This window comes from Pituophis catenifer, unplaced genomic scaffold (genome assembly GCF_029215685.1).
Source record: "Pituophis catenifer annectens isolate HBS135680 unplaced genomic scaffold, rPitCat1.0.hap2 SCAF_6, whole genome shotgun sequence".
NCBI lineage: Eukaryota > Metazoa > Chordata > Lepidosauria > Squamata > Colubridae > Pituophis > Pituophis catenifer.
In genome coordinates, this window is record NW_027256886.1 from 57,576,454 (window position 1) to 57,602,667 (window position 26,214).

At 37.9% G+C, this 26,214-nt stretch overlaps 1 protein-coding gene across 5 annotated transcripts in view; it reads right to left on the reverse strand.

Moving 5' to 3' along the window:
• The window catches only part of FAM53B (family with sequence similarity 53 member B), a 120,173-nt gene extending 93,959 nt beyond the window's left edge, over positions 1-26,214 (reverse strand). For 3 of the 5 annotated variants that reach the window (XM_070945177.1, XM_070945176.1, XM_070945173.1), the window contains exons 1-2: positions 26,183-26,214; positions 17,204-17,293 (exon numbers count right to left, since the gene is read on the reverse strand). The gene's annotated coding sequence lies outside the window, so the exon portion shown is untranslated. Of the gene's footprint in view, positions 1-17,203; positions 17,294-21,965; positions 22,026-26,113 lie in introns of those variants that run through there. The other 2 variants (XM_070945174.1, XM_070945175.1) reach the window with 2 other exon arrangements.

Here is a 26,214-nt window from a genome sequence, read left to right on the forward strand (position 1 = left end):
AATCCCATTTTAAACCAAATTAACTAATAAATAATAAGACCCAGAATCAGAGTCAGCCTATTTGCTTGAACAGCCAAGTCTTCAGGTCCCGACGAAAGGAGCGGAGATCAGGAGCCGTCCGGAGCTCAGTAGGCAACTCATTCCAGAGGGTGGGAGCACCCACAGAGAACGCCCTATCCCTGGGTGCCCCCAGACGACATTGGCTCACCGTCGGAACCCTGAGGAGAGCAGCCCTATGTGAGCAAACAGGACAGTGAGAGGCAGGCAGGAGAAGGTCTTGCAAATATCCTGGACATAAGTCATGTAGGGACTTATAGGTGAGAACCAGCACCTTGAAGCGGACCCGGAGAACCACTGGTAACCAGTGCAGCTCACGCAGGAGAGGTGTTATATGGGAGTAACGAGGGGCTCCCATAACAACCCGTGCGGCTGCATTCTGGATCAGCTGGAGTCTCCGGGTGCATCTCAGGGGCAGGCCCATGTAGAGGGAATTGCAGTAATCCAAGCGGGAAGTAACCAGGGCATGAGTGACAGTGCGAAGGTCATCTCGGTCCAGGAAAGGGCACAACTGGTGCACCAGGCGAACCTGTGCGAATGCCCCCCTGGTCATGGCCGTCAGGTGGTCTTCTAGGGACAGCCAAGCATCCAGGAGGACACCCAAGTTGCGAGCCCTATCAACGGGGGCAAGTCCCCACTCATCAAAAGTGATGGGGTCTCTGAAACCCGAGATGCCGGCATCCACAAACACTCAGTCTTGGAGGGGTTGAGTCTGAGTCTGTTTCTACCCATCCAGGCCCACACCGCATCCAGGCAACGGGACATCACAGAAAGGGCATCTCTGGGGTGGTCTGGGTGGAGATGTATAACTGGGTATCAGCATATTGATGATATCTCACCCCGAAGCCACAAGTGATCTCACCCAGCGGCTTCATATAGATTTTAAAGAGCAGGGGGGAGAGAACTGACCCCTGAGGCACCCCACAATTTAGGGGCCTCGGGGTGGACCTCTGCCCACGCGCCCATACAAACTGCAAGCGATCTGAGAGGTAGGATGAGAACCACTATAAAACAGTGCCTCCCATCCCCAACCCCACAAGTCACTGCAGTAGGATACCATGGTCGATGGTATCAAAAGCCGCTGAGAGGTCACGTAGGACCAGGATGGAGAAACAACCACCATCCCGAGCCCGCCAGAGATCATTCACCAGAGCAACCAATGCCGTTTCCATGCTGTGCCTGCGTCAGAAGCCCGATTGGTACGGGTCTAGGTATTCCGTTTCCTCCAGGAACTGTGAGAGCTGTTGCGCCACCACAGTCTCAACAACCTTCGCAATGAAGCGAAGGTTGGAGACGGGATGATAGTTATTAAGTGAGTCTGGATCCAGGGAAGGCTTTTTGAGGAGGTGTCGAACCACCGCCTTCTTAAGAGAGGTGGGGAAGACTCCCTCCTTCAACGAAGCATTGACAATTGCCTGGATCCAGTCTCTAGTCACCTCCCTGGCAGCCGAAACCAACCAGGAGGGACAAGGATCCAATAAGCAAGTGGAGGAACCAAGTTTACCCATAATCCTGTCCACTTCCTTGACAGAAACAGGGTCAAACTCAACCCAGATATTACTCTCAAGACCTACCCTAGTCTCCCCATTGGATTCTGCCCAGTCAGAGTCCAATCCGATCCAGATCTGAGTGATTTTATCATGCAGAAACTGTACAAAATCCTCACCTCTGCCCTGTAAAGGGTCTTCCCTCACTCCCTGATTGAGAAGGGAGCGGGTCACACGAAACAGGGCCGCTGGGCGGTTTTCTGCAGATGCAATGAGGGCGGCGAAGTAATCTCGCTTCGCCGCTTTCATCGCCACTAGATAAGACCTAATATGGGTTCTTAACTGTGTTCAATCAGATTCAGACCGGGAGAACCTTCAACTCTCCTCTAGGCGTCTTTTCCGACGTTTCATTTCCCGGAGCTCCATGGAAAACCAAGGAACGACCCGGGATCTGCGTCGGGTCAGAGGCCGCAACGCTGCAATTCGGTCCAAGGCGTCGGCAGCCGCCTGTTCCCAGGATGCCACCAGAGCCTCAGCTAAATCGCAGGATTGAGAGGTGGGGAATGTCCCAAGCTCCGTAAAGAACCTCTCTGGGTCAATCAGGCGCCTGGGGCGGAACCTTTTTATGGGTCCCGCCTCCCAGCGGCAAGGGTTGGCAGATTGAAAGTCCAGTCTAAGGAGGGAATGGTCGGTCCATGACAGGGGGGCGATGGAAAGTTCCCCCCTGCCACGACCATTTATCCACTTTCCAGAGAGAAAAACCAGGTCGAGTGTGTGTCCTCCCCTATGAGTTGGGCCCTGAATAACCTGAGTCAGGTCCATGGCTGCCATGGAAGCCATGAACTCCCGGACTGTCTCAGATGACTTGCCGATCGAAGGCAGATTGAAATCTCCCACAATCAAAAGGTTTTATTTATTCAGTTTATGTAACTGTCCATCTCATGTGTGATTCTGGGTTAGTTTTAAAACCTCAAGATTAAACAAAATAAAAATAAAAATAAAAAGCAACATAAAAAACTAATATCCTGTAAATTAACTTCAAAAAATTCAATTTGATGTGGAATTAGTACCTTAAAAATTTTTTAAATATTTCAATACTTATATAATTTGGGCTAGTGGCTAAAAAGCACCAGGCTAAAAAGCAGGAGACAGCGAGATCTAGTCATGCCTTAGCCACGAAAGCTAGCTGGATGACCTTGGGCCAAGCATTGTCTCTCAGCTTTCCTCATCTCACAGGATTGTTGTGGGGAAAATAACAGCAGGAAGGTGTGTTAGATATGTTTGTCACCTTGGTTGTTTGTAAAAATAATAAAAACAGGATATGAATAAATTAATGTGCCACATCCATTTTTTGAGGGGTGGGAGAGATTGTTCCTAGGATATAGTTTCATTTGAGTTGAAAGCAAGTTACATAACCCAACATAGTCAAAATCCTCCCCTCAGACAAATTCTTGTGCATTCCATCTCTTTTCTTTCCTTTTAACTACATCTTCTCAACCTATTCCTACACAATATTTAAAAAACATTATAGTTTCTTTCCATGCATAGTAATAGCACTGTTGAGATGACAATCACAAACACTGGCAAGAATAACCATACATACTCAATATGTGGAAATTGGAAACTTTGAGCTGATAATTGTTTTTCCATTCTCATGAAAAATCCCAAATAGCAAAATCAAATAGAAAGAACCAAAGTTTATCATGCTCTCTACAACAATTATTAAATACAAATGTTGCTATGGGTTTTCTTTGTATTGTAAAACAAAACAATGACCCATTTTTTCTTATTGTCTCTAAAATCACTACTGTTATGTGTGGAATTTAAGATAATTGTCAGAATATAACAGCAGCTATTTATCTTCTAATATACTAATCTATTTTGCAGTGCTAGACTCATGTAATGCTTAGCAAATCTTTATAATAAACACACACTTGGATTACAATGGGAGTAATCCAGTATTAATTCATATTTTATTAAAAACAAATTTAACAATTAAATGAATGTGAAATCAAGCAACTAACTCAAACAAACAATGCAATTACCAAATGATCTGCAGACAAGCAGTAGAGCAGGGCGTCATATGTATTATGGGACCTATTTTATTTGAACCAATAAAATAAATGCACAAAATGATGCATCTTGATGCCCTTAAACCACAAAGTCAATTCCCTCTTCCATGATTTCCATTAATTAATCTAAAATCATCTATTTTATAAAGAAAAATGTTCTTTGTGGGCATCATTTTAAGAGTCCCACTGTTTCTAAATATATGTTCCTTCTCAACCAGTAGCTACATTTACTCACTATGCTACACCAAACCTTGCTTTAATGATAGTTTGCTGAAGGAACCATAGTTAAGTGGTTCTCAACGCAAGATTACAACTTAGTTTATTATACAGTACTACCTTCTATAGTCTGAAATAAAATAGATACCATTATATCATTATAACACTGCAGTTGTCATAATGCCTCCAGACAGTTACTGAGATAGTTTGATTAACATAAACTGATATGCTTCCTTTAAAAAAAGCTTTGTGAACAAAGTAGAGACAACTGAAGACAAAAATCTAGTATCATTCTCACTGTAAAGCAAATCCCTTTAAATAATTGCTTGTTCAACAGCATGTCTTCAAACTAAATTCATTATTTCACAACTACCATTAAGTTGGCAGCTGAAGTTCTTTTTAGCAGGTCATGAAGGAAATCACTTGCAACTTTCCAAAGAAAACTATAATATTAGTCTATAATATTAGTCTATATTAGCCATACCAAAGAGAGTACTCTGCAGATATGTCTGTCTGTATTACCATAATCCTAGGCATTATGTTCATTGGCTTGCTGATGAGGGATGATGGGTGTTAGTGTCCAACAGTAACAGTTTGACTAAAGCTGATCTATTTATTTGGCTTCTTTAAGAAGACAAGTACTGACTAGCCAGTAATAAGATATTTTTACCCACTTGTGGAGAACAGCTGTTCAGTCTTCTCCCCGTAATCCTATTTGTTATTGTGAGTCCCGTTACTTTATCTACATTTTATTTAAAATGAATTGTTGTGATACCCTGTGTAAATCTGGCTAGAGGGCGGGAAAGGTAAATTTGAACACTATTTTTAATATAATTTATGTGAATTTCTTATCCATTAATAGAGCATACTTCACAATCTTGTGCTAGAGTTTTACTACTATCTATGATACAATTTCCCTATGTCATTCTGTAAGCAGCTGAACATTAATCTAATTTATTAATTAAATTTATCTGCCACCCAACTCCCAAAGATTGAGGGTTTTTTTTTTAATTTAAATTTTGTTTGATATTTTAATGTATATAAAATGATCTCAGCAATTCAGGACTCCCCTGCTTGAGGGCATATATAATTAGGATGGCCAGAGAGTGCATGACTCTAAAGACCAGCAAAGATGCACCATGTACCCAATCTCTTCATTTGTTTTTCTATGACTTTATGTGGGGCAGGCAGAATGCAAACAATAACAATACCCAATGCTCAAGCATCTAAGAGGTAAACAAGAAAGAAAAAACAAGAAAATGGATCACAGTTGTTATCAAGTAGGCCGTAGACTGGCTAGAAGCCTGTTAATTCAAGAAGAAAATTGAGCGCAACTCTATCATTCATTCCTCTGATAGAAATTCTCAGTGAATCCATATTTAATCAAAAATATACATCTTGTGTAAACAGATGTCTATTTTTCTATGGTGACTTTTTTATCTATATAAAAATAAAAGAGAAGATTAGGAAAGAAATTTATTACCTTATACTTCACATAATTACGGCCGCCAGAATTTCATTTGCACAAAATTGGAAACAAAGATTTGCTCCATCAAATATGATGATCATAAAAAAGGTGCTAGAATGTGCAGAAGCAGATAAATTAACAATGGAATTAAAAGACCGAGAGGAAACTATTTATTACGAGACATGGAATAGATGGTATAACTGGTTGGAGAAACAATCCAAAATTAATGTATAAATGTATAAACATAAGAGAAGACTGTGTAATAGATAGGTATAAATTGTAGTGAATATAGAAATTAGTAAGTAATATATAAAATGTATGTGTATATAGTTGGTTATAGATATTATTAAAGATGCCGGTATCGGAAAGCTGTAAAAATGTAACAAGGATGTTAAAGATGTAAATGTTGAATAAAAGTTATTTTTTTAAAAAAAGACTTTTTTTCAAGTGATGCATGGGTGGGTATTCTGACAAAACAAATGTTACCCAGTGTTGCTCCAAAACACACAAGCAAATAGATTAAGATTTAGAAGGATTCTAAACATGGATAATGGCAGGTAGAAATTCATCAATTTATCAGGGTTTTCTAACACAATGTATGTCTATGCCCCATGATATAAATACAAAATATAATAAGCCACTGTAACATTGCTTAACAAAGTCATTGCTACTTCACCTAACCAGCTACATAAGGTTGTTATACGAATTGCAGGGCGTAGGGGGAAAAAATCATGCATGGGATACTTATTCTTCTGAAGAAAGGTGGGATAAAAATATTATCAGTCATCCAAGAATGTGAGAAAGTTAAAGAAAGGGAAGTAAGAAAGTAAATGCACTTTTAGTCGCGAAAAAAAAATGTTCAATCTTGGTACCCTACAAAACATTTTCCAACCTGCCAGACTTGAGACAGGAATTGCCAGGCTGATACAGGTATAAGTACAAAACTATCACATACTGTTATATATAGAAAATCTCTACTGTTATTTTTGCATGTTCTTGATCCTGAAATTTTGTGATTTTGCTATTAAATTAATTAATAAATTTAATGCTACAATCTATGGAGGCTCTGCTTCCATTTCTAGCTAGTGCTAATATACTAATATACTAATACACTATAGTTTGGACCAACATCAAGCACCAGTCTTCTATGTACACCTCCTAATTTTATCCAGTTTCTTTATCCATGCAACCTCCTAATTTCATCCAGTTTCTTTAGCAAAAGGATTGCCAAACTCTTTCTTTAAGAGTATGCTAAATTTCCGTTGAATGTTACCAAAAAATGAACTTTCCAAGTTTAGTCAGATGATGAAAGAAATATGTTAATCTAAAACCAACCAGAGACAGAGGAAGAGGGGTAAGCTGCTTTAGGCTGTGCCTCTTGCAAATAAATAGAAAGCAAATGATCCTTCTGTACAACAACAAATAGAGGCATTTCTCCAAGAGAAATTTTGCAGTCCAATTTTCAGCTGACATAACAATACCCACCATCATAACACGTTTAAATCTTAACTATGCAAGAACTCTATTGCTGAGTCATGGAGAGCATACAGAATTAGATATTCTAGGATTTCTAACAGCAGCCTCAGATACTGCCTTACATGGAATTCTAGAATAGGGCTGGGCTGGATCTCCTTTTTATGTTTTCTTTCCACATTGTTAAAACTCAGCAGTTATGCAAATACCTAAATCTGCCTATTTCTGTGCTGCTTCAAGTCTGTGTTATAAGAGAAAGGCATTCCCACATATAGTGGCACAATTGAATTCTGACCTCCCACTATTCCAGTAGAGTTAAAAGGGTTTTTTTAATCAGCATCATTAAGCAAAGTATCTGAATAGCACCAGATAGAAAGTGTGCCTGAAAGAGCAGATGAAAGGTAGAATAAAAGTTATAAATAGCATGTGGTATTCTGTGTTCTTTGAGTAACTGTTCCCATACATTATACAGATCACAGAATATCCCTGGAATTCTGATTAAACAGGCATAGAAAAAGTTTCTGACAAGACTATAGATTAAAGGGAGGTTATTAAAATAACTCCTCAATCTAACTAAAACAACAATGTAGGAATTTTAGAATCTTCACTGTAAATAACCTGATTCATACAGGTGACTAAATTAAAGTTTGGAACAATAGTGTATTCATTTTAATATTTTTAAGGTCCTGATTTCCAGCTCTGCGTTTAAATATTTTCGGGGAGGGTTTATTTTCAGGGTGAGGCTTATTTTAGCGCATGTGCTCAAAAGCCCGATTGGGCTTATTATCAAGGGATGTCTTATTTTCGGGAAAACAGGATAGGTATTTTATTAAGCTGATCTGATTGTATATTTTTACTAGGCTACATGCAGCCCAAATAGAAATAGAAAGACTTCAATAGGTATGCACAAGTTCAATGTCAATAACAAAAACTATAGCAATTCAGCATCCAAAAAAGTCCCATCCAAGAAAATCCTATTTAAGAATATTGACAAGGCACTACACAAATTGTGAAGCCTAGAAGTGATCCAGCATGCACATATTTTGGCTCTAACGTGTAAGCACAAGCAGATGCGAACAGATCTCAAATTCTATGCCAAATATTATTACATTTGACTTGTAGAAAGCACATCACAAACAACTTTACAATATTTTTTCATATTTCTTTGAATATGCCCAGTAGAATTTGCAATGAATTTCCACACTTGCCAATTTAGAAGAAAGCCACATTGTGTTCAGTTTGACTGAGTCCCAGATAAAGGAGTCATAATAACTTGAATTTTGATGACAATTTATCAAATAATTCATTCAGCTAAGACTGTATTATTTCTGAATACAGAAATGAGCAAATTATCTAAAAGGTAATGGTTAAAAATTATATTTGCACCCATCTTTTCAACAAATGAATACCACTACTGCATTCTTTGTTTACAATATGGGTAGTATCACCAAAGGGTTTTCAATGTGTCAGATACAAACCTCTCCTAATCAAGGAGAAGCTCAACAGCTGCAGTTGTTCTAATTAGTGCAAATTTAGCAGATTGAACAGTGAGTCTATATTGCCCTGCAGCCTTTAAAATGTCTTACTTTCCTCAGATTCATTAAATACATTATGGTCTGTTCCCTGAAGATGGCCCCTACGTGCGTTGGCTGCAAAGGAATCAGAGCTGCCATTTCTAATTGAGGTATGAATATGTAGGAGGATGTGAACGCTCCCTTTCCATTTCACATACTTTCTTAGAGTGCAAGAGAAACCATCTGCAGCCACTCTCTTCAACCATGCAAACTGCAGTGAAGGTTTCTGTGACATCATTTAACCAGTGCTATAAGGGCTTTTTGTCTCTCTTGTATCACCATAATCTAAATCCTTTAATTTGTATAATTCATTCTGCAAATGATGAAAAGGAAGAAACAGTATTTATAGTTTTTTCCTCCAAAATCATAAGAGTTAGTAGTGCTGTTAATGCTACTAATATGTTAATTAGGATTCTGATTTTAAGAACTGGAATGGTATCATGGAGAAACAACTCAAATCTAGGGCCAAGTGTAATTCATGATTAGGTAAATTTGGCCCAGTCGCTCTTTCTCAACCCAGCCTTATCTATTTAGAGCATTATGGAAAAACAAAATAAAACAGAGTGGGGAAGCTGGAAAGAAAAGACAAAGTGTAACCCTAATGAATAAGTCTAATATATATGGTAAAATTACATTCCTTTAAAATCATAATTACAAATTGACCCTGTAAATGGTGTTCTAAATTTATTGCAGACTTTTAGCTAAGAAAAAAAGAATACTACATTGAAAGTCTGACATGCCAGGTTTTCATCTCTGCGGAGGATGAGCCAATTTTTGGTGTCTTATGTATCAAAAATAGGAAGCCTCTTAATGACCAACTCATAGAGGCAATAGAGAATGCATCTATATAGTTAACATTAATTTAAGAATTAAATATTTAAGGTTTCTGCAACTTTTTAAAATGAATGAAGCTGGTAGAATAATTTTATAAGGTTGCAAACAAAGTTCAATTCACTAGAACATGTTTGCAAGATTTTCTTTTATAGTAAGAGCAATTTATTTGTACCAAATCTAATTCAAATTTCTAGTGAATCATGCAGATAATAAAGCATATGGTCGGCGCTCAGTACAATCATCTTCCCTGAGACAGATTCCTAATTGTCAATTGCCTGTAATTAAATATAATCCTGACTGGAACATTAGACAGGCAGAAATAAAAAGAAACCAAGACATCCCATCAAAGTAATGCAAATGTAATTCAAATTCTAAGAAGGCTGATCAGACTTGAATGCCAATGTATGTGCTTCATACACCAATGGAAGAAAACTTTCCATCCAGACTTTTTAATCTGGTGATCAATTAGCTCTTCTAAATACAAAATCACTCAATCTGGTGATTCAAATTTGGTTGTGATTATCTCTGCTACTTTATAGCAGTGTTTCTCAACCTCAACAACTCTAAGATGCAACTTCCAGAATACCCCAGCAAGCATGGGGGATTCTGGGATTTGAAGTCCACACATCTGAAAGTTGCTAAGGTTGAGAAACACTTACAGGAAAGCCTTACAGGAAAAAGAAGAGATATATTGGCAGGATTAAAGTACTCTTTCCACATTATGCTATTTGACATGGCTGCATATTTTCTCTCTCCATTCCATTATTTCCTGCTTCTCAAAACAAAGAACCATATTTATCATCCACAAAATGGAGCCGCCCCACCTAGTGAAGCCCTGCCAAAGTTTTAACAACAGGCCTTCACATAAATATCCCCCGTGGCCTACAATACATACAGCTGTATTTTTAAAAAACAGTTGCCTTGTGGGCTTTTCTGCCCGGGAGAATTTCTAAATCATTTTATAGTTTGGGATGTTACCACTCCTACTCATTTCTGCAGTAATATATTATCAAAACACTTGTAGCTATTATTATCTGCCATTCCTCCCGCCCCTCCCTGACTTCAAACTCTATGACTTTTATCACTAGGTAGCTTATCTTCTTTGCTGTTTCGCTGACATGTGTGTGTTTATCTCTTTGCAAGAGACTGATAGGGGTTTTTCCCCAACAAGTTGCTGTTCCCCCCCCCACACATCTGCTGTTTCCGTGTTTCCTGCAGAAACCAAGAAAATTTCTTTTACCCTCACATCAAATATTCTACCTCAGAGATACTTTTTTTTTAAACAAACCCCTCTTCACTCATGAACAGTCAATGTATTTTTTACTACAGGGGCAGTTTAATAAAGCATTGGATACAACAGATACATTTATCCCTCAACATTTAGTTCACGTACAGTAGCAGAAAGGAAAACTAGTGGCACTTATGTAAATAAAACCATGTTAAATAAGAGGGCAAAGAGAGTGATATTTCAAGATTTGGAATTATTTTTTTCTGTCCACTCAGTGACATCAGTCTAGTCTTTTTGCCCAGAAACATTCTTAAAACAATGCTTTAAAATCAAATTCCAAGATTTTGGAATTTTGCAGTATCATCTTTGCTTTGAATACAGTATTTGTCAGTGCAACATGCTTTAACTGTATGAAAACCATTATGAAAACAAAATAAAAAGATATACCATAATCATATACCAAAAGCGAACTGCATATAAGAGAAAGATCATCATACCACTGAAACTAATTAATAATTTTTTAATTATGTTATTTTAATGTCATTTTTTCAAAAAGCTTCACACTTTTTTCTCCAAAATATATCCTATGTGGTTATATAAAGGATGGCCAAAACAAATCAAAACCTGGGAGATTAGAAAGGTCAGACTATTTATTATTCTTTGGAATTATTTCCCCCTCACTAACTGTATAATAGGCCCAATGAGTCTTCACTTTTTAATAACTTTATTATGAAATGAAGGTAGCACTAAATCCACTGGGTGTCCAAACTTCTGCACCAACCACATGAACCATGTTTTTAATTTAAAACAACTGCACACGAATAGTGCATAAGCTAATTTCCAGAAATACATTGTGCTTAATTATGTATCTTGAAGAAGCATCATCAATTACTGTTCATATGGAGACTTATTGAAATGTATAATTCAACCACAAGTTTCTAACCATTTACATGCAACTGCAGCTGTTCTGATATACGGATATAAGATCAGATTTGTACAATTTGATTTACAACTTGATTTAAAAAATAAAAATGCACAAATTATGCAGGCAGGACATATTCTAGTATACAATCATGCACAGGACTTTGGACATGCACAGACCCATGAAACCTACAGATGGCTTTCTGTATCAGTTGTGGGAAGTCTGTAAATAGCGAACGATGCTGAGAAAACCCTTTCTTCTGAGTTGTGGATGCAAAGAATGACCAGGAATGCCCCACCCAAGTGACCCTTTAATAGAATAACTCTGTTGATTCCAGACTTTGCAAACCCTTAATTATGAAAGAATCAGTAGAGAAACAGACAGCTGAAGAACAAGTCTGGTGTGAATAGATAGGAGGAAAAGGAGAAAACCTCAAACCTTAGTAGGCAGTATACAGAATATCAAGATTATAAGTCACCACACTCAATATAAGCAATGCTATTTTATTTCTTTAACAACCTGTCTATAGCCAACTTTCTTCTAACAATTTTCTATAGCCAACTTTCTTCCAACAATTTTCTTATCACAAAGAATGGACAATAATTGGTACAATAAATTTCATTAAATTGTAATAACAAATCCATTTACAGAAATAATTCTGTAATAATAGAGATAGGGCTACAAAGTATAGCAACTGAATATACTTGAAACAATGATTTGTTGTAATGTTGTATATTTTCATTTAACGAATGAGCTGGTTTCTCAATTTTTTTCCTTTTTCTGCCTACTTCACTTGAGTTTGATAAACATTATTGTGAGTTTTAAAGCTCATATATCTAAGTGTATTACAGTATTTAAAATGGAGGACAGAATCCAACACTGAACACCTATGCATTAGTACAAGTGATAGCAAAAGTTTATAAGGCAATTATTTTTACACATAAGTAATCAATTATAAATGAAGTGTGATGGCTGTGGATGATGGGAATTCATAGAGCAGCAAATTAGTATGAAACAGTCATAAAACAATACTGGACTCATAGAAAATTTACTATGGCTTCTATCCAGTGGTGGGATTCAACTAACTTAACAACCAGTTCTCGGCCCTAATGATTTCTTCTAACAACCAGTTCACCAAACTGCTCAGAAATTTAACAACTGGTTCTCCCGAAGTGGTGCAAACTGGCAGAATCCCACCACTGCTTCTATCTCCAATCATCCCATCCCATCTATGAGATGATTACAATAACAGTTTGTTAACAGAAGGTTTTGGAAGTTCAACCTTGTCTTTCTCTTATTACTGTTCACAATTGTATTACTTTTATACATTTACAAAATGTTCATTATTGTTTTTCCTATTAACAATTTTGTTGTTAATATAGTTTATAAATAACAGGCTAACAATTTGTAAATAGATTTAGAAATTTAACAGTTTAAAATTCTTTTTGCCTGTTTTGCAAGGGGTGGAAAACCAACATTGCTGTATTATATTAACCAGAATTCAACTAGGGAGGATGTTATGTGTACATGTGTTAGTTGATTCTTTTTTTAAAAAGAGTTTTTCTTGTTAATTTTTTTGTTATGTTTTTTCTTTTGTTCTTTTAAAAATATTTTAGTGTTTTGTATTTTAACCTTCTTTGAATAAACTAAAATTTTCCATTAAAAAAACAGTACTGGACATTTCTGAATTGCAAATTAAGCAATATTTTCTCCATAAGCAGAAAGGACTCATTTGATTTTAAAAAAAATTGACTGATTTGAAAAAAAATATTTTCCCTCTGAAAAGAGGACAACATGAAAGTTCTTCCAATTTTGGATGTGTGTCCTTGCTCTGTTTCTTGACCAGTTCTATTTTTGGAACCAGTAAGGAATTGAAGATTAAAGTGAAAGTCCTAACATAAAAGGCTACAGCTATATCTTCGCTTATCAATTGTAACACTCATTATTTTGTTTTTCTTTTTTTGGGACCTTGTATTACTTCAGTTGTCTTGCTTTGCAGTTTATTCCACAAATCTAAATGCAATTCATAAGATTTTTTTCTAATAGAAATATCAAACTAAAAGTTATTGTTGACTAAAGCAATTGTATATTTTATGCACAGCTATATAGTTCTCTATAGATATAAATACTATTTTTTTTAAAAAAATCCAGATATTCATAAATCTTTCTACACTAAGGTAAAAAACTGAGATGTAATTTTGTAATAGATGTTCTACCTGGATGACAGCCATGAGCAATGTTATTATATTGGCTTGTAAGGTAGTACCTGAATTATAAATTCTAGCTTGTGTAGAATACCATGACAATGCTTCAAGTGAAACTTGCATTGGTATGATTGTGACATACATAAGCCAAAATTTATGAGTTTAACCTTTATAGTTAGCAGGACAGTGTGTGGTACAAGGGTGAGTAAAACTGATATTGTAGTTTATTCCTGTTCTATTTTACTAAACAGGCTTGATATAACAAAACCATAATAGATAGTAGGGGTCAATATCTAAGGCCAAAGGGTGTGTTAAGAGACTGAAACTTTGCAAATCAAAGCAATCAATGGTAAAAAGCATGAATTAAAGAAAAACAAGTATATTTTGTACCTGTGAAATTAAGAAAATGATACAGAAGACATGAATGAAAATAAGCAGATTGTATAGGATGGAGTTGATGAGTACATGCAGGGAACTAAAAGTGTAAGCTTAATTATGCAAGAAAGAGGTAAAATAACATGTATGAGTACATGAGTGTATGAGTACAATAAAGTATATACTGATGTCATCTAGGTTGTTATCAGTGTTTATGAAACTAGGAAACCATAGGTTGATGATAGTAGCATGACCGACTCTAGTGAATAGTGATAATAAAAGAATCTGCGATGTGTTCTGTGAGAAATTGTGCAACATTCTAAATGCATGTAAACCAAAGGGGGATGAAATTATGTTGGGTAACATGAATAAATGAGTGGGAGTGAAACAGGAAAATATGAAAAAGAATAAGAATTATGATGGTTCTGTGATCATCTACTTAGAAAAAGATCAGTTTGTTAACATAAATCATTTTTTATGTATACATGGTTAATAGAATGAATTAAAAAGTATAAATAATTTATTTAGTAAAAGATTGAAAGAATTAGCCAAGGATACAAGAGATTCTGAATATGCTATGTATCATTATTTGTAGTATCAAGAAAGGGAAGAAATAATAATAAAGAATAAAGTAGAATGATTGCTGAATAAAGAATAAGGTAGAATTATTACAGAACATCTTACACTTATATATGAAAAAGTACCAGAAGATAGATTAATATCTCAAATAAATGAATGGAAAATAGACCTAAGAAAAGATAAGTATAAAAATTACTTGAAACAGTTTGAAAATAATTATATTATAGAATACCCCGGAAGTTGTGGCGTCATGTTAATGGATGATTCCAGTTGGTTGCTCACTTCCTCAGTTGCAGTTCTAGGAAGTAAACATAATTCTAAAAAAACAAAATGAAATCACTCAAAAGTAACTTTGCCACCAATGCTCGTATTTATGACCTTTACAGGTCTGAAAACAAAGGAAAGCTGAAATAAGATTTTAAGCAGTCATGGTGTCACTTAGTGACTTCGCTTAATGACCAATTTGCCAACCCCAGTTGTTGCTAAATGAATACCACCTGTATGTAATGCATTTCTGTTGTTCAATGCTATGGTTTTATGATTATGTTAAAATTGTTGCCATTGTCATTGTTATAATTTGGGGGATCATTGTATTGTTACCTCTGAATAGTATAGTAGAGTATAGCTTTACTGAGATTGACTAATCATTAAAACTGTAATGTACGGTATACTATATTGTCCTACATTCAGTAAGCTACATATTGTGAAATGACTAAAGTGGCATAAAAGCACAAGAAAAGGAAGAGATTATGCAAAAGGATAGTTGGTGGCTTGAGGCAGTGAATGAGGAAAATGAATGTAAGAAAATCATGACTGCAATACAAGGGAGGAAGGAAATCCAATGTTAGCAAAACTGAAACAAAACTGAAACTTTACCTACCCCAACAGAGAAAAGAAAGCTGACAGAATCTACTCAAGATCTTGTTAACAGATATCCTTCTGCCCCAAAGAACAACTGAAGGGAAACAGATAGGCCTTGCCATCAAGGAGAATGCAGATATCAACTTGCAGAAGAAGTACTGATATCAACCTGCTTTCCTTTGTAGCTGTATACATTCAAACCTTTTTCTCCCCTGTGAAAGCTTTATGAAGCATACTCACCCACATGAGTATTGAACTTTGTTCACTTCATTCGTTATAATCTTGCATTTCCTAACATCATAATTTGTATATTTGGGAAGCTCTCGTTAATGTTTATGGAAACACAAGAGGAGTAAGCTATTAAACTCCTGTATACATTTCAAAATGAGCTTGCATTGAAGAAACTAATTTGGTTTATTGCTTCAAGTTATTCTATTCTCAAAACTCATCCTGTGAGTGGTATTTCAGATACTTTTTTAAAAAAAGTAAAAGGTGTTTCAGAAGGACCACCCAGATTCAGGAACTGAGCTCTGATCTAGTAATGCCTCAAAGGCGATAGAACACTACCTGAGAATGACATGAGGGTAATTCAACTTTATTTATTGTACACTTAAATAGAAAGGTGGTGTATAAATTCAATATTAAAACAGTGAAACTTAAGAAATGCAATCTCACTAAGAGCAATTAAAATGGTTACATTTAATGAAGTTCTCAAGGAAGAAAAATCTCTGAAGTGTTTTACAAATTGACAGACTGGATTAATCATTAAAACCTAAAAATAATTATAAATACACACGGAGTTATACTATGTTCCATAATATAATCCATTGAGTTAAGTGGAGTTTATTTCCAGGAAAATGTGAACAGCAATACCGTGTTTCCCCAAAAATAAGACATGTCCAGATAATAAGCCCAATCGGGCTTTTCAGCGCATGCGATAATATAAGCCACCCCTGCAAAATAAGCCTCCCGTCCAACTACTTACATGCATGTGCAGCCGATCTCATTTCCTCTGGTTGCTTGCCGCGCAACCAAAATGAGTTGAGGAGGTGAGGCTGGAGGGGGGAAAGGGGTGGACATGCCCTCCCCTCCCTGTTCTTCACGCCGCCTGAGTGGCCCAACACGTCCTACCCCAATGGCAACAGCCATTTTTTTTTACAGCGTTTACTTGGACACAATGGCGAGGAAAGCGACGGAGCTTGAAAGGTAAGACCTGTGTCCCGCTTCTTGCCCGTCCCACATGCCAACCCCAAATTGCATCCCTAAAGGGCTGGTGGCTAAGCGAGGGGCAGGAGCCCTGTCATGCCCGGCGACGGGGGGGGGAGAAGAGACAGCAAGGGGAGCCACGTCTTACTCCACACGTCACGCTTCTCCCCCGCCCCACATGCCACCCCTCTCGAGAAAGAGGCGGGGAAGGGAAGCAGCCAGGCTGCTGTTGCCATTGAGATGGGACGTGTTGGACTGCTCAGCTGGTGCGAAGAATAGAGACGGGAGGTGATGGCAGCGACGGGACATCCAGTCCCATGCTCGCCGCCTCCTGCAACCCAAAATAATAAGACCCCCGATAATAAGGCCAAGCCCTTATTTGGGGGGGTCAAAAGAAAATAAGACCCTGTCTTATTTTCGGGAAAACACGGTATTTAGCCAAGTAGATTTCAATTCAATATATGTGTTAATTCCTGTATTGATAGTAATTTTATCTGGGAATACAAGGCATTATATTATTTCCACACTATTTCCTACATTTCATTATAAACACCCCAATAATGTACAGACTTTTCAATATCCATCTTTCAAATAGCTGGGATAGATTAAGACAAGCAGAGTGAGCCATGCTACACAACGTTTTGTACCTTTAAAATGCAGATTCTCCCATGATCTTTCTGTGTGACTCTTTGTGTTGTCAGGAAGCAGGTATGACTGCCATCATGGTCTTCCCTTACCTGTTAGGAAAATTTTGAAATAAAGTAGAAACTATGAATTTAACATTAAAAATGTTAACTGTATCTGTAAATAAAGTTGTAATATTTAAATATTCTGATATGTTCTATCCTTGGGGCTGAATGGACTAGCATCCCCCCATTCAGGGCTAATGTCCAACCTGGGGGTCTGTCTGAACTCTTAGTTCCTGCTTCAGAAGCAGGTGACATCCGCTTCAGAAGCTTCATGACATCACCAAGAAGGCATTTGTACAAATCGAAATAGTGCATTAATTGTACTCATTCCTAGACCAAGAAGTCTATTCTTACTCTTGGTTATACCATAGCCAATTTGCCAGTAAGTTTTTGCAATAGAGTCTACATGGGGCTGTCCATCAAAACTACTTTAAAGCTAGTTTGGTCTAAAATACAAGGGTATGAAGAGTGAAAAAAGGGCTCATTATGCCTATGTAACATCTCTATTTCACAAGCCATATTGGTTACCAGGAAATGATTAAAGCTTCTGGGCATTTACATTATCAACATTTACACATTCCTCAGTGTTGACCTATGTCATTTATAGCTAATGCAGAAAATTATCCTCCCATGGCTATAAAGAAACAATTTATTAACTAATGCATGATTATCAGTTTTTCATTAATATCCCAAATCTGCTACTGGAAGAGCTTCATCCGATCACACTATACCAAGTCATTTTAACAAACCACAACTGGCTTCCTTTATGCAGTCTGATAAGCCAATTTCAAACCTATTGGAAAAGTAACTTAATACTACAGATGAAATCAACCTATAAGACAGAGCCTATTTTTCTCTGATATTCTAAAAGTATTCATATTTTTCAAGCTGTATTAACACAGTAAGTTCAAAACTAGGATGGCTTTGAGTTTGATAGTATATCCAGAACATTTCCCAATCAAATATTTTTGAAGTGCCAGCAGTGATTTCACTTGGTTAGTATAATGTCTGTTGTACTCCTCCCTGGTTCTTGCTCCAGTAAACATAATTCTGTTATGAGACTCTTACATCCTTCAGTTTCAGAAACGGAAGAAAAGAGAAAGCTAAGTTAACATTTTTTTCTGTTTTTCAGGAGCATTGAACATCACTTCAGAGTAGTTTTTGCCTTCCAGATATTGATTTTGGTTGAAACAAATAGTTTAAGATGAGCTGACTGTTATCATACAAAATTTGCAAATGCAAAACTAGTTCAAATTATATTTGCTTGGTTCTAATGGAACCAGCTGGTGCCATACAAGTGACTGTTTATTTTTATGTTATTCATGGATGGAACTCAAGGTAACATTAACCTTGTAATGTAAGGCAACAGCAAGACACTTTGAAATGGAATTTTTAGTGGCTGATGTTTCAGCAACTTATTCTATGAATTCTATGGATAAACCAATCTTGGGCATTTTACAGCCCTTTAGCTGGATAGTCTCAGGGGGAGGGACTGGGGCAGGTCTTGAGAATGTTATCTGGGATGAGTTTGATCCTGTGACCCCTGAGGACGTGGACAGGATTCTGGGTAGACTGAACGCGACCACTTGTTTATTGGACCCGTGCCCCTCCTGGTTAGTGCTGGCTTCCCGGGAGGTGACGCGAGGCTGGCTCCAGGGGATTATAAATGCTTCGTTGGGTGAGGGTGACTTCCCCACCGCCTTGAAAGAGGCGGTGGTGAGGCCTCTCCTCAAGAAGCCTTCCCTGGACCCAGCAGTGTTGGCTAATTATCGTCCGGTCTCCAACCTTCGTTTTGTGGCGAAGGTTGTTGAGAGTGTGGTTGTGCGACAGCTCCCCCAGTACCTGGATGAAACGACGTATCTGGATCCATTCCAGTCGGGCTTCAGGCCTGGGTAGAGCATGGAAACAGCATTGGTCGCATTGGTTGATGATCTCTGGAGGGCTCGGGACAGGGGTTGCTCCTCTGTCCTGGTCTTATTAGATCTCTCAGCGGCTTTTGATACCATCGACCATGGTATCATGCTGCACCGGCTGGAGGAGTTAGGGGTGGGGGGCACTGTTCTACGGTGGTTCTCCTCCTTTCTCTCTGACCGGTTGCAGTCTGTGTTGGCAGGGGGGAAGAGGTCGTCCCCGAGGCCCCTCGTATGTGGGGTGCCACAAGGGTCGGTCCTCTCGCCCCTTCTGTTCAACATTTATGTAAAGCCGCTGGGCGAGATCATACGTGGTTTCGGGGTGAAGTTCCATCAGTACGCTGATGATACTCAGTTGTACATTTCCACCCCGGACCACCCCAACGATGCCCTTGAAGTGATGTCCCAGTGTCTGGAGGCCGTGCGGATCTGGATGGGGAGGAACAGGCTCAGGCTCAACCCATCCAAGACCGAGTGGCTGTGGTTTCCGACGTCCCGATATAGTCAGTTGACGCCATCGCTGACTATTGGGGGCGAATCGCTTGCCCCCACGGAGAGGGCTCGCAACTTGGGCGTTCTCCTGGATTCACGGCTGTCTTTAGAAGAGCACTTGACGGCTGTGACCGGGAGGATTTTTCATCAGGTTTGCCTGATCCGCCAGTTGCGTCCCTTTCTGGATCGGGACTCCCTACACACAGTCACTCATGCCCTCGTCACCTCCTGCCTGGACTATTGTAATGCTCTCTACATGGGGCTCCCCTTGAGGAGCACGCGGAGGCTCCAACTGGCGCAGAGTGCGGCCGTGTGGGTGGTTATGGGAGCAACATGGCGCTCCCGTGTAACACCTCTCCTGCGCGAGCGGCACTGACTCCCGGTGGTCTTCCGTGTGCGCTTCAAGGTTTTGGTTACCACCTTTAAAGCGCTCCATGGCTTAGGACCTGGTTATTTACGGGACCGCCTATTACCATAAATAGCCTCCCACCGGCCGGTACGCTGTCATAGAGAGGGTCTCCTCCGGGTGCTGTCAGCCAAGCAATGTCGACTGGCGGCCCCCAGGGGGAGGGCCTTCTCTGTGGGGGCACCCACTATCTGGAACGAGCTCCCCCCGGAGATACGGAGGATCCCGGATCTGCGCACCTTCCGCCGTGCTCTTAAGACCCTTTTATTCCAGCAAGCCGGCCTGGCCTAATTTTTCTCCCCTTTCTTTTAAATTTTAAATAGCAATTTTAATTTGTTTTAAATTTATTGGGATTTTAATTGTTGTGGGCCAATATTATTTAATTTGGTTTTAAATTGTCTTTAACTTTTGTATTTCTGTATTTTATCCTGTGCCTGTTCACCGCCCTGAGTCTTTCGGGAGTAGGGTGGTATACAAATTTAATAAAACCTAAACCTAAACCTAAACCCTGTCTGACCCACGTAGAGTCAATCAGAAATTAGAAATCAAATGCAAATAAGTGTACTCAATACAACTGCCGTGCTTTTATTTTGAATGTGACTGCTATGACAATTTTTTTAAAATTTACATATGTGCGTGGCTGCATTCCTACAGACCTTCACAGCGCTATTGGTTCAGTCCATCACAACGGTCCCAGTTTTTCATTTGTAGCTCCTCGGGAAAATTAATTGCCCACCCATAGTGTGCAGATTAGATGTCCCAGCAATCCATTTGCAGGTCCTGAAATATCCTGAGATCATGCTGCCAAAATTCAGTAGCTCTATGGCCACATTTTGAGACTGCAGTTTTTATTTGGTTTGAAATTGTTTTAACAGGGGACAGTTGAGCAAAAGGCCCTTCTCCTTACTTCACCTTATAGTTGTCATTCTGTTTCCAACAATGAGCTAGTCACCAAGACTTCTTACAAGTTAGGCTCCAAAACTAACATCAATACATTTTTAGAACAAATGATTATTAGTAAACATCTACAGCTTTTAAAAATCATTAAAACTTGATGAAGGTAGGCTGCTTCCAAAATCATCACTAGTAAAATAGGGACAATCCATTCCATCCTATAAGAGTGTTATTTAGGGCTATTTAGAGCTTTCCTAGTGAGAACCAATCAAAAATTCTAGTTTACATAGTTTTGCCATGCATGCATAATAGAGCCAAAGTTTACTAACCCCTTCTACTAGGTAAACTGAAAAGTTGCTCCTTGCAGATAAGCCATATTTTTCTCATGTAGATGTTCTTTTTGAACTAATTTTATAACATCTAAAATGCAGTGTATTCTTGATAAATACAAGAGTGGCAGCTTGATTTGTCTTGGGCAGTTTCATTGAACTAAACAACAGCCAAAGGCATAATCATGCTAATCTGTTGTACCAAATTTAAATCAAGGTCTTGAGGCTCCTTAAAGGATAACAAATGTATAACAGCATTAGCTTATATGGCCCAGATGAAATGGACTACTCCTTGAAAGCCTACACTGAAATGGATTTGTTAATTTTCAAGAGGCCACAAGTCTTTGATGTTTGAACACTTAATTTTTTTTTATTCAATGGAACAACTTGCTGAAAGGCATAATGAATAAAAAAGCTACTGGAGGAAGAAGAAATATATATCACATTCTTTCATAAAAAGAAGCAGAGAAATCTTACAAGAAAACAAGCTAAACTTAAATAATCATTCATCTCTATATTAAGATAGCATTTACATACAATATGTTAAGACTGGATTGGAAACAAGGGGAGCCAAATACAAATCTCCATCAAGCTCTCCCTGGACAATTTGGTCTGATCACTATCTCTCCAGCCATTCAATTCATTTTTTTCCCCAAGGACAAAATAAAGATTTTTTCAGTATGCATCACCTTGAACTCCTACAGAGGTAGAAAGTCTGCATTCAGCTCCTGGGCCCACAAATCAAACCACTAAAATAGGCTGGCATACTGAGTGATTTTTAGCAGTCCTTCACTAGAAGTATGCATTCCACAATTTAATATTACCTATTAACAAATCACAAAAAAATAACTGATCATTTTTGAACCTTCTCTTCCTGTGCCATTAGCAGATCACCAAAATACATTACTGTGCAACTCTCAGAGAAGTATAGATGTATTACAGTCATATAAATATGAAGTGAACACCACTTATTACATTTTATTATTTTTTCTCTATGTATATATTTACTATTCCCACAGTATACTAAAACATAGAACAGCTGCACACAATTTGTTAAACTGGATCAAGATATACTTCCTCTCCCCTGCCCACCCCCAAAATATCAAAAACTATGACAAAATCAATTTTTCAAGGCAGAGAAGTTAAAATCCAAGTGATCAGGGAGTGTGATTAAACATCAAGAAAAGCAAGAATCTAAGACTGCTCCTAAAACTGAGAAGTTTTAGAAATCTAATTCCTGCAAATCAGTCTTACTTTATGAAACATGAAAACCACTTTCTAGTGTGAGTTACATTCGCTATGTTTTTTGAGAATTCATTAACATCTGGGTTAAATCTAAAACCAACACTTCTTCTATCAACGTATTATACAATAAATTGTGATTTAAATATAAAAAACACTATACACCTTCATTATACTGAGAAGAAATAATTATGAGAAGTTTTTTTAATAAGCGACTGAAACTTATATCCAGATAAAGGTGTAAGATAAAACTATAAAACCAAATATGGGTTTTTTAAAACTATGTAATTGGATTTTTCTATTTGCAACCTCATCCATCCATCTATCTAAACAATTCCTAGTATCTCTAATTGGGGGAAAAAATTGAGATGGAAAAGCCTACCCTACATACAATAGGATTTTTCCATACAATCAACAATTCACAAAAATTTGGATTACTATGAAGCTATATAGTTGGAGGAGAGGTAAATGAAAGCACCCCAAACATGCCTCCAGTACAATATTGAGAATTAAAATGAAAGTATGCCATTTAGAGGGGGTGCAATGGCTCAGCAATTAAAAATGCTGAGCTTGTCAACTGGAAAGCTGACTGCCCAAATTCAAGACCTGAGCGCCATGCAACGGAGCTCCCGTTCCTACCCCAACATGACTGGATATGGAAACCTTTACCTTATCCCAATATTGAGGAGCTCTAGCCATTTAAAAAATCTTCATCAATTTTCAAGCCTCACCTGAACTTTCACGTAGAATTTCATCAGTCAGGAGTGAAACTTACAGATCATTAAACTTATTGGAGTCTGTAATTATATTCAGTTCTCTGCCTATATGACATCAACTTTATTTATTTCACTAGTATACAGTTCTATCTTTAAACACAGGTTTTGTTATATTTTTAGGTTTTCCATTGTGCCACAAGAACTCCATAGAAGAGATTGAACTAAAAGAATCATTATAATTATCCAGGAATTGTTGTAATTCTCACAATTTCAAGCCAGCTTGATCTTTGATTGTGATATCTGAAATTCTGGAATTTATAATTTCAATTACAATTGGGAGGTTTTTTGTGGGAAAATGTTTAAGTATAGCTTTACTTTTAAAAGAAAATGTGGTTATGGACCTAATTCTTAAGTCATGTGCAACCCTAACTTGCAATGCGTGTCTTCTCCGGTGGGCTTTCCCTAATTGTTTCAATTCAATTCCATCATCCCCAGCCAGAATGGTCAATGTTGGACCCTAGCACATCTAGTGGCTATCTGGTAGGGAAAGCTACTATATATGTTGCATTGAGCTTCAATTGGGCTTACTGAAGGGGTTCTCAGGATTTCCAGGGCTCATGAGAGGGGGATCTGCAATTAGTTTTAAAAGCAGTTGGGCTTGTCCAGGCAAGCAAAACTGGAGCAAAAATACTAAGAGACTGCAGCTTTGCCAGGGTCAGCCTGGTGCCTATTTATTTTTGGGCCAAAGCCTAACCTAAATGAAAGCATTTTTATTTCTGTGGAGCTGTCCCACAAATTTATTTTTATTTTATTTATTTGTATTTCGCCTTTATTATTTTTATAAATAACTCAAGGCAGCAAACATATTCAACACACCTTCCTCCTCCTATTTTACCCACAACTCTGTGAGATGGGTTGGGCTGAAAGAGAATAACCGGCCCAAAGTCACCCAGCTGGCTTTCATGGCTAACGTGGGACTTTAACTCATGGTTTTTCACGTTCAAGCCTAGTGCCTCACCGCTAAATCAAACTGGAAATTTATCATTTGCATTTGCAAAGTTTAAGAATTCCTAGTTTACTGTTTAATAAGTGACTTTAGGACTGCAGCCTAAATATTCATTCAAAAAATATTTAAATGCAGATTGTAATAGCTGCTGGTAGCGTTACCTTTCTTATTCAAGTTGCAACAAGTAGTTGTTTTCAATATAGGCAGAGCACACAGAATTAATCAATATTGTATACCCAAGTGCAAGAAATCTTGCAAACTGAAATTTGGCCCAGTAGTGAAATAACTATCCATCAAAGCAAATAATTAACATTTTCACAACTGGATTGTATGGTTCCTAACAGTATTTTTCATGGTTTTGCATTCTTCCCTATAACTAAGCAATTAATTCCTATGATCGGAATATAACTTATATACTGATTGAGTACAAGCCTTATACCATGGTGTCAAACTAGCACTCTTAAATCTTCTCAACCAATGATTCATTTCCCTTAAAACAAAAAAGGGGGGGGGGAATAAGTTCTGCTTTAAATTTTATAACTTCCACAGCTTTATTTCCAAAACTAAAATATCTGCAAACAGTTAATTTACATAATATCAAATGCAGAGTTTGTGATAAGTTGCTCCAGAAGGCAAATGACATTTAAATTAAGACAAACACAAAAACAAATAAATGATCGTAACAGATAAGCCGTTTATTTTCATGACTATTTTATAATGTGCCTTTGCTCATATATGGGACATAGATGAATACTATTGCATTTTAGGATTTTAAATTTGGTTATGCAGGAAACAATATTTTAATAAGATCACATTCATCCTGGCCTAACAACTGTAAAATATAAATTACTGTTTGTCTGTACTGGCCATACTTCATCCTCCTTTCATAAAAATAAGGGAGTAGAAAAGTCCATGCAAGTATTAATAGAAGGTTAAGCTACTTAAATGTATGAGTAACCTACTCCCAGAGACATAAAGCTGAAAGGGCAACACGCAGACTTCTTGGCAGTCTGTCTACCATTCAACTGTAGCAAAACCATTATACAGTTCATACAATGCATATTGAAATCTATATTATCAAACCAACTCGGAAAACAGATGTAGATAGAGGCGAATTTAAATTAAGAGAGATAAATCTGTAGAGCAAGAATGGCAGAGAGATCCAAACACTGCTGGCAAGTCCTGCGATGAATAGAGCAGTTAAAAAAGATTTGCATACAATAAATACCCGCTGCCAGCCTAATTTTCATTTTCACAAGAAATAAAGGCTGGGAGGAACCGCTCATACAGCTGATAAATCAATGACGTATCGGAAAATATATATATGTATGACTTTAACAGCTGTTCAAGGACAGATCCTATCGCAAGTGGGAAACACACAGTGAATTACGATGATCCTAGAAAGAGAAAAAGAAAAAGAAAAAGAAAAAGAAAAATCTACTTTGGGGACGGCCGGGAAGAGAAAGAAAATGTTAACACAAGGATTGATCAGCATTTGCATTCAGTCAATAAACCCACCGATGCAGTGACATGCCAAGTGCATTAAACTGAGAGGCAACTCTTCAACTTCCCCCCTCCCCAAAAGCCCCCAAGCCCCCTGCCTCTTCTGTCCTCCTCCAGCCTTTCTCCAAACCCTCTCCAGCCCCTTGGCAGCCCCGAGCGATGAAATCAGAAAAGCCGACGGGAATCAAGTCATTCTCCTTCCTACTCACTACTACGGTGGATTTCGGGATGCCAATAAGCACAGCAGACCTGGAAGGAGCAGCAAGGAGGCACCGGATCGCTCGGGGAGGATCGCCCCATGAAATCCCCAGTGCCCTCTTTTTTTTTTCCCACGTACAGGCAAGTTAGAAAACGCAAAAGTGCAAATTACCAGGAGAAGCAAAAAGAAAAGCAGGGAAGAAGCGATAAAAAGAAAAAAAGAAAAAAAAAGAGCTTCCACCTCAAGGCAGCCTGGCTTCCTCTCTCTGCCTC